Here is a 9,379-nt window from a genome sequence, read left to right as displayed (position 1 = left end):
AACGGCAGACAAGGGCAAATCCATTCATTCAAATTGGCAAGTTACCTTCCTGGCAGGCCCCTGGTTCCAGAATGTTCCCTGTAGCACGTTGGGGTTACCCCTGTCCTGGCTTTCAGCGTGCTGCACCTTCATCAGGTAACTGCAGAGCAGGTTCATAAGACAGAAAACCCGTAACAAAAGACGATAGTTTCCTGCAACTGAAAAGACAATAGATGCAACAATCACTGACTGCCATCAACACGGCAAACTAGCAAAGGCAAGAGATTCACATTGCATTCACCTGCTTTTGAACTTGGGTAAGCGTTGGGTGCACCATTCCTGGAAACACTGCAATACCAGGCTGATACATGGAGAGGACAGAGCAAGCCCTTAAGCCATCTCCCTGCTCCAAAAATCCATTTAATACAAACACTCCCACCTTCGGGAGATATCAGCGATTAAACTGATAAGAACAGAAACTACACATATTCCAAGCCAAAAGGCCGAGAAGCGATAGCACATTAATACTCCAACGGTGGAGGTCATATTTGCCGACTATCCTTTCCATCAGTTTGATGATATTCAAAGTTCCTTTATTCCCTTACCGTCTACCTTCCTTCCAAGATATCCAACCAGACCGGAAGATCACTCTGCAGCAGTCGCTGTGCTTTCCCGTGCTTTTCTGTCCATCTGTTACGTAGCCGCGTAGGTCGCGCTGACGACCAATCAGATGGCACGGGCCGGAGCCACCGCACGTCAGGTCGACTGCAGAGAGGTTTCTCCGGTGATCGGGGACAGCGGCGGCGGCAGGGTCATTCATTCCCCCGGCATCTACAAGATTCACCAGAATTCCTCAGGCAGCACCTTGCAAACCCATGGCCAACGCAGCCTCGAAGGATGACGGCAGCAGATCCACGGGAACACCACCATTCGCAAGTTCTCCCCCCCGCCGAGGCACTCGCTGTCCTGAATTGCAAATATGTCCTTGTTCCTCCGGTGTTACCGGGTCAAAATCGGGAATCCCCGCCCAAACAGCATCGCGGGGCTACCGACAGCACTTGGACTGCAGCGGTTCGAGAGAGCAGCTCACCACCAGGCTGATCTCGGCATGGGCGAGAAATGTTGGCCTTGACGGAAAGATCCTATTCATTGCCTCCCCTTGTGTTGGTGTAGCTTGCCCATAAATGCCAATCATCGTTTCCCTCACGTACAGGATTCGCTCCTCGGCATTCCGCATCAATCCGAAAAGTTGCGAAAAGCGAATTACGTCCGTGCACCCTTTCTTTATCGTCCACTTTCAATATCCTCTCTACTTGTATCCGACTCTCTGTGGAGAATGGGGAGGGAGCTGATCTCCCCGTGTAAACATGTCACGCTGCAAGCGCGCCTCATCACCACCAGCAGCTCGATTCGACATCTCCGTTCACATTGCTGCAGATCGCTGACAACATTATAATCCGACCCAGTTGACAAACTGACAACTGTTTCGCTACTTGCACCGCAAATGATGACAAATCGTTCCAAATCGTACGGGTGGCACAGTGGATCAGTGGTTAGTACGGCTGCCTGGTGGCACCAGGGAGCTGAAGCCAGTTCCAGCCTTGGGCGATCGTCTGCGTGAATAATCTTTACGTACAGACGTAGCTACTAAAGCAGGTCGCTTCCGTACAGTAGTTTGCGAAGAAACAAACAGAGATGGGGGTTTCACTCTATTCAGGAAACAGACTAAAGACATTTCTTCCTTGTTCAAGAAAATATTAGGATAAATTTGTTGCCTCGGGGTTGGGGGGGGAGGCGGGGGGGTTGGGAAGGGGCTGTGGGGGCTGATCTGATAGCCATTTGACATTGGCTGAGTCATGGGATCCCACAACCTGATTTGACTGTGTTAAAAATCCCACAACACCAGGTTTCAGCCCAACGGGGTTCTTTGAAATTACAGCAGTCACCCCACCCCCCGCCACCGCCGTACCATCGGTGGGATACGTTCCAAGAACGACCGCAGAAGCCCAAAACGGCAGACAAGGGCAAATCCATTCATTCAAATTGGCAAGTTACCTTCCTGGCAGGCCCCTGGTTCCAGAATGTTCCCTGTAGCACGTTGGGGTTACCCCTGTCCTGGCTTTCAGCGTGCTGCACCTTCATCAGGTAACTGCAGAGCAGGTTCATAAGACAGAAAACCCGTAACAAAAGACGATAGTTTCCTGCAACTGAAAAGACAATAGATGCAACAATCACTGACTGCCATCAACACGGCAAACTAGCAAAGGCAAGAGATTCACATTGCATTCACCTGCTTTTGAACTTGGGTAAGCGTTGGGTGCACCATTCCTGGAAACACTGCAATACCAGGCTGATACATGGAGAGGACAGAGCAAGCCCTTAAGCCATCTCCCTGCTCCAAAAATCCATTTAATACAAACACTCCCACCTTCGGGAGATATCAGCGATTAAACTGATAAGAACAGAAACTACACATATTCCAAGCCAAAAGGCCGAGAAGCGATAGCACATTAATACTCCAACGGTGGAGGTCATATTTGCCGACTATCCTTTCCATCAGTTTGATGATATTCAAAGTTCCTTTATTCCCTTACCGTCTACCTTCCTTCCAAGATATCCAACCAGACCGGAAGATCACTCTGCAGCAGTCGCTGTGCTTTCCCCGTGCTTTTCTGTCCATCTGTTACGTAGCCGCGTAGGTCGCGCTGACGACCAATCAGATGGCACGGGCCGGAGCCACCGCACGTCAGGTCGACTGCAGAGAGGTTTCTCCCGGTGATCGGGGACAGCGGCGGCGGCAGGGTCATTCATTCCCCCGGCATCTACAAGATTCACCAGAATTCCTCAGGCAGCACCTTGCAAACCCATGGCCAACGCAGCCTCGAAGGATGACGGCAGCAGATCCACGGGAACACCACCATTCGCAAGTTCTCCCCCCGCCGAGGCACTCGCTGTCCTGAATTGCAAATATGTCCTTGTTCCTCCGGTGTTACCGGGTCAAAATCGGGAATCCCCGCCCAAACAGCATCGCGGGGCTACCGACAGCACTTGGACTGCAGCGGTTCGAGAGAGCAGCTCACCACCAGGCTGATCTCGGCATGGGCGAGAAATGTTGGCCTTGACGGAAAGATCCTATTCATTGCCTCCCCTTGTGTTGGTGTAGCTTGCCCATAAATGCCAATCATCGTTTCCCTCACGTACAGGATTCGCTCCTCGGCATTCCGCATCAATCCGAAAAGTTGCGAAAAGCGAATTACGTCCGTGCACCCTTTCTTTATCGTCCACTTTCAATATCCTCTCTACTTGTATCCGACTCTCTGTGGAGAATGGGGAGGGAGCTGATCTCCCCGTGTAAACATGTCACGCTGCAAGCGCGCCTCATCACCACCAGCAGCTCGATTCGACATCTCCGTTCACATTGCTGCAGATCGCTGACAACATTATAATCCGACCCAGTTGACAAACTGACAACTGTTTCGCTACTTGCACCGCAAATGATGACAAATCGTTCCAAATCGTACGGGTGGCACAGTGGATCAGTGGTTAGTACGGCTGCCTGGTGGCACCAGGGAGCTGAAGCCAGTTCCAGCCTTGGGCGATCGTCTGCGTGAATAATCTTTACGTACAGACGTAGCTACTAAAGCAGGTCGCTTCCGTACAGTAGTTTGCGAAGAAACAAACAGAGATGGGGGTTTCACTCTATTCAGGAAACAGACTAAAGACATTTCTTTCTTGTTCAAGAAAATATTAGGATAAATTTGTTGCCTCGGGGTGGGGGGGGAGGCGGGGGGGTTGGGAAGGGGCTGTGGGGGCTGATCTGATAGCCATTTGACATTGGCTGAGTCATGGGATCCCACAACCTGATTTGACTGTGTTAAAAATCCCACAACACCAGGTTTCAGCCCAACGGGGTTCTTTGAAATTACAGCAGTCACCCCACCCCCCGCCACCGCCGTACCATCGGTGGGATACGTTCCAAGAACGACCGCAGAAGCCCAAAACGGCAGACAAGGGCAAATCCATTCATTCAAATTGGCAAGTTACCTTCCTGGCAGGCCCCTGGTTCCAGAATGTTCCCTGTAGCACGTTGGGGTTACCCCTGTCCTGGCTTTCAGCGTGCTGCACCTTCATCAGGTAACTGCAGAGCAGGTTCATAAGACAGAAAACCCGTAACAAAAGACGATAGTTTCCTGCAACTGAAAAGACAATAGATGCAACAATCACTGACTGCCATCAACACGGCAAACTAGCAAAGGCAAGAGATTCACATTGCATTCACCTGCTTTTGAACTTGGGTAAGCGTTGGGTGCACCATTCTGGAAACACTGCAATACCAGGCTGATACATGGAGAGGACAGAGCAAGCCCTTAAGCCATCTCCCTGCTCCAAAAATCCATTTAATACAAACACTCCCACCTTCGGGAGATATCAGCGATTAAACTGATAAGAACAGAAACTACACATATTCCAAGCCAAAAGGCCGAGAAGCGATAGCACATTAATACTCCAACGGTGGAGGTCATATTTGCCGACTATCCTTTCCATCAGTTTGATGATATTCAAAGTTCCTTTATTCCCTTACCGTCTACCTTCCTTCCAAGATATCCAACCAGACCGGAAGATCACTCTGCAGCAGTCGCTGTGCTTTCCCCGTGCTTTTCTGTCCATCTGTTACGTAGCCGCGTAGGTCGCGCTGACGACCAATCAGATGGCACGGGCCGGAGCCACCGCACGTCAGGTCGACTGCAGAGAGGTTTCTCCCGGTGATCGGGGACAGCGGCGGCGGCAGGGTCATTCATTCCCCCGGCATCTACAAGATTCACCAGAATTCCTCAGGCAGCACCTTGCAAACCCATGGCCAACGCAGCCTCGAAGGATGACGGCAGCAGATCCACGGGAACACCACCATTCGCAAGTTCTCCCCCCCGCCGAGGCACTCGCTGTCCTGAATTGCAAATATGTCCTTGTTCCTCCGGTGTTACCGGGTCAAAATCGGGAATCCCCGCCCAAACAGCATCGCGGGGCTACCGACAGCACTTGGACTGCAGCGGTTCGAGAGAGCAGCTCACCACCAGGCTGATCTCGGCATGGGCGAGAAATGTTGGCCTTGACGGAAAGATCCTATTCATTGCCTCCCCTTGTGTTGGTGTAGCTTGCCCATAAATGCCAATCATCGTTTCCCTCACGTACAGGATTCGCTCCTCGGCATTCCGCATCAATCCGAAAAGTTGCGAAAAGCGAATTACGTCCGTGCACCCTTTCTTTATCGTCCACTTTCAATATCCTCTCTACTTGTATCCGACTCTCTGTGGAGAATGGGGAGGGAGCTGATCTCCCCGTGTAAACATGTCACGCTGCAAGCGCGCCTCATCACCACCAGCAGCTCGATTCGACATCTCCGTTCACATTGCTGCAGATCGCTGACAACATTATAATCCGACCCAGTTGACAAACTGACAACTGTTTCGCTACTTGCACCGCAAATGATGACAAATCGTTCCAAATCGTACGGGTGGCACAGTGGATCAGTGGTTAGTACGGCTGCCTGGTGGCACCAGGGAGCTGAAGCCAGTTCCAGCCTTGGGCGATCGTCTGCGTGAATAATCTTTACGTACAGACGTAGCTACTAAAGCAGGTCGCTTCCGTACAGTAGTTTGCGAAGAAACAAACAGAGATGGGGGTTTCACTCTATTCAGGAACAGACTAAAGACATTTCTTCCTTGTTCAAGAAAATATTAGGATAAATTTGTTGCCTCGGGGGTGGGGGGGGAGGCGGGGGGTTGGGAAGGGGCTGTGGGGGCTGATCTGATAGCCATTTGACATTGGCTGAGTCATGGGATCCCACAACCTGATTTGACTGTGTTAAAAATCCCACAACACCAGGTTTCAGCCCAACGGGGTTCTTTGAAATTACAGCAGTCACCCCACCCCCCCGCCACCGCCGTACCATCGGTGGGATACGTTCCAAGAACGACCGCAGAAGCCCAAAACGGCAGACAAGGGCAAATCCATTCATTCAAATTGGCAAGTTACCTTCCTGGCAGGCCCCTGGTTCCAGAATGTTCCCTGTAGCACGTTGGGGTTACCCCTGTCCTGGCTTTCAGCGTGCTGCACCTTCATCAGGTAACTGCAGAGCAGGTTCATAAGACAGAAAACCCGTAACAAAAGACGATAGTTTCCTGCAACTGAAAAGACAATAGATGCAACAATCACTGACTGCCATCAACACGGCAAACTAGCAAAGGCAAGAGATTCACATTGCATTCACCTGCTTTTGAACTTGGGTAAGCGTTGGGTGCACCATTCTGGAAACACTGCAATACCAGGCTGATACATGGAGAGGACAGAGCAAGCCCTTAAGCCATCTCCCTGCTCCAAAAATCCATTTAATACAAACACTCCCACCTTCGGGAGATATCAGCGATTAAACTGATAAGAACAGAAACTACACATATTCCAAGCCAAAAGGCCGAGAAGCGATAGCACATTAATACTCCAACGGTGGAGGTCATATTTGCCGACTATCCTTTCCATCAGTTTGATGATATTCAAAGTTCCTTTATTCCCTTACCGTCTACCTTCCTTCCAAGATATCCAACCAGACCGGAAGATCACTCTGCAGCAGTCGCTGTGCTTTCCCCGTGCTTTTCTGTCCATCTGTTACGTAGCCGCGTAGGTCGCGCTGACGACCAATCAGATGGCACGGGCCGGAGCCACCGCACGTCAGGTCGACTGCAGAGAGGTTTCTCCCGGTGATCGGGGACAGCGGCGGCGGCAGGGTCATTCATTCCCCCGGCATCTACAAGATTCACCAGAATTCCTCAGGCAGCACCTTGCAAAACCCATGGCCAACGCAGCCTCGAAGGATGACGGCAGCAGATCCACGGGAACACCACCATTCGCAAGTTCTCCCCCCCGCCGAGGCACTCGCTGTCCTGAATTGCAAATATGTCCTTGTTCCTCCGGTGTTACCGGGTCAAAATCGGGAATCCCCGCCCAAACAGCATCGCGGGGCTACCGACAGCACTTGGACTGCAGCGGTTCGAGAGAGCAGCTCACCACCAGGCTGATCTCGGCATGGGCGAGAAATGTTGGCCTTGACGGAAAGATCCTATTCATTGCCTCCCCTTGTGTTGGTGTAGCTTGCCCATAAATGCCAATCATCGTTTCCCTCACGTACAGGATTCGCTCCTCGGCATTCCGCATCAATCCGAAAAGTTGCGAAAAGCGAATTACGTCCGTGCACCCTTTCTTTATCGTCCACTTTCAATATCCTCTCTACTTGTATCCGACTCTCTGTGGAGAATGGGGAGGGAGCTGATCTCCCCGTGTAAACATGTCACGCTGCAAGCGCGCCTCATCACCACCAGCAGCTCGATTCGACATCTCCGTTCACATTGCTGCAGATCGCTGACAACATTATAATCCGACCCAGTTGACAAACTGACAACTGTTTCGCTACTTGCACCGCAAATGATGACAAATCGTTCCAAATCGTACGGGTGGCACAGTGGATCAGTGGTTAGTACGGCTGCCTGGTGGCACCAGGGAGCTGAAGCCAGTTCCAGCCTTGGGCGATCGTCTGCGTGAATAATCTTTACGTACAGACGTAGCTACTAAAGCAGGTCGCTTCCGTACAGTAGTTTGCGAAGAAACAAACAGAGATGGGGGGTTTCACTCTATTCAGGAAACAGACTAAAGACATTTCTTCCTTGTTCAAGAAAATATTAGGATAAATTTGTTGCCTCGGGGTGGGGGGGGGGAGGCGGGGGGGTTGGGAAGGGGCTGTGGGGGCTGATCTGATAGCCATTTGACATTGGCTGAGTCATGGGATCCCACAACCTGATTTGACTGTGTTAAAAATCCCACAACACCAGGTTTCAGCCCAACGGGGTTCTTTGAAATTACAGCAGTCACCCCACCCCCCGCCACCGCCGTACCATCGGTGGGATACGTTCCAAGAACGACCGCAGAAGCCCAAAACGGCAGACAAGGGCAAATCCATTCATTCAAATTGGCAAGTTACCTTCCTGGCAGGCCCCTGGTTCCAGAATGTTCCTGTAGCACGTTGGGGTTACCCCTGTCCTGGCTTTCAGCGTGCTGCACCTTCATCAGGTAACTGCAGAGCAGGTTCATAAGACAGAAAACCCGTAACAAAAGACGATAGTTTCCTGCAACTGAAAAGACAATAGATGCAACAATCACTGACTGCCATCAACACGGCAAACTAGCAAAGGCAAGAGATTCACATTGCATTCACCTGCTTTTGAACTTGGGTAAGCGTTGGGTGCACCATTCCTGGAAACACTGCAATACCAGGCTGATACATGGAGAGGACAGAGCAAGCCCTTAAGCCATCTCCCTGCTCCAAAAATCCATTTAATACAAACACTCCCACCTTCGGGAGATATCAGCGATTAAACTGATAAGAACAGAAACTACACATATTCCAAGCCAAAAGGCCGAGAAGCGATAGCACATTAATACTCCAACGGTGGAGGTCATATTTGCCGACTATCCTTTCCATCAGTTTGATGATATTCAAAGTTCCTTTATTCCCTTACCGTCTACCTTCCTTCCAAGATATCCAACCAGACCGGAAGATCACTCTGCAGCAGTCGCTGTGCTTTCCCCGTGCTTTTCTGTCATCTGTTACGTAGCCGCGTAGGTCGCGCTGACGACCAATCAGATGGCACGGGCCGGAGCCACCGCACGTCAGGTCGACTGCAGAGAGGTTTCTCCCGGTGATCGGGGACAGCGGCGGCGGCAGGGTCATTCATTCCCCGGCATCTACAAGATTCACCAGAATTCCTCAGGCAGCACCTTGCAAACCCATGGCCAACGCAGCCTCGAAGGATGACGGCAGCAGATCCACGGGAACACCACCATTCGCAAGTTCTCCCCCCGCCGAGGCACTCGCTGTCCTGAATTGCAAATATGTCCTTGTTCCTCCGGTGTTACCGGGTCAAAATCGGGAATCCCCGCCCAAACAGCATCGCGGGGCTACCGACAGCACTTGGACTGCAGCGGTTCGAGAGAGCAGCTCACCACCAGGCTGATCTCGGCATGGGCGAGAAATGTTGGCCTTGACGGAAAGATCCTATTCATTGCCTCCCCTTGTGTTGGTGTAGCTTGCCCATAAATGCCAATCATCGTTTCCCTCACGTACAGGATTCGCTCCTCGGCATTCCGCATCAATCCGAAAAGTTGCGAAAAGCGAATTACGTCCGTGCACCCTTTCTTTATCGTCCACTTTCAATATCCTCTCTACTTGTATCCGACTCTCTGTGGAGAATGGGGAGGGAGCTGATCTCCCCGTGTAAACATGTCACGCTGCAAGCGCGCCTCATCACCACCAGCAGCTCGATTCGACATCTCCGTTCACATTGCTGCAGATCGC

At 51.4% G+C, this 9,379-nt stretch overlaps 5 non-coding genes across 5 annotated transcripts; all 5 read right to left on the bottom strand.

The window, feature by feature from the left end:
• Positions 1-302: 302 nt before the first annotated feature.
• Positions 303-494, bottom strand: LOC132810591 (U2 spliceosomal RNA). The gene has a single exon (XR_009642955.1). It is a non-coding gene; the product is annotated as a U2 spliceosomal RNA (small nuclear RNA).
• A 1,797-nt stretch (positions 495-2,291) lies between these two features.
• Positions 2,292-2,483, bottom strand: LOC132810590 (U2 spliceosomal RNA). Its single transcript, XR_009642954.1, has one exon. It is a non-coding gene; the product is annotated as a U2 spliceosomal RNA (small nuclear RNA).
• A 1,797-nt stretch (positions 2,484-4,280) lies between these two features.
• On the bottom strand, positions 4,281-4,471 carry LOC132810599 (U2 spliceosomal RNA). The gene has a single exon (XR_009642963.1). It is a non-coding gene; the product is annotated as a U2 spliceosomal RNA (small nuclear RNA).
• A 1,798-nt stretch (positions 4,472-6,269) lies between these two features.
• Positions 6,270-6,460, bottom strand: LOC132810598 (U2 spliceosomal RNA). The gene has a single exon (XR_009642962.1). It is a non-coding gene; the product is annotated as a U2 spliceosomal RNA (small nuclear RNA).
• Positions 6,461-8,261: 1,801 nt separating this feature from the next.
• Positions 8,262-8,453, bottom strand: LOC132810589 (U2 spliceosomal RNA). Its single transcript, XR_009642953.1, has one exon. It is a non-coding gene; the product is annotated as a U2 spliceosomal RNA (small nuclear RNA).
• Between the last annotated feature and the right edge of the window lie 926 nt (positions 8,454-9,379).

This window comes from Hemiscyllium ocellatum, unplaced genomic scaffold (genome assembly GCF_020745735.1).
Source record: "Hemiscyllium ocellatum isolate sHemOce1 unplaced genomic scaffold, sHemOce1.pat.X.cur. scaffold_1785_pat_ctg1, whole genome shotgun sequence".
In the NCBI taxonomy this organism is placed as follows: Eukaryota; Metazoa; Chordata; class Chondrichthyes; order Orectolobiformes; family Hemiscylliidae; genus Hemiscyllium; species Hemiscyllium ocellatum.
This window is presented reverse-complemented; position numbering and strand designations above follow the sequence as displayed.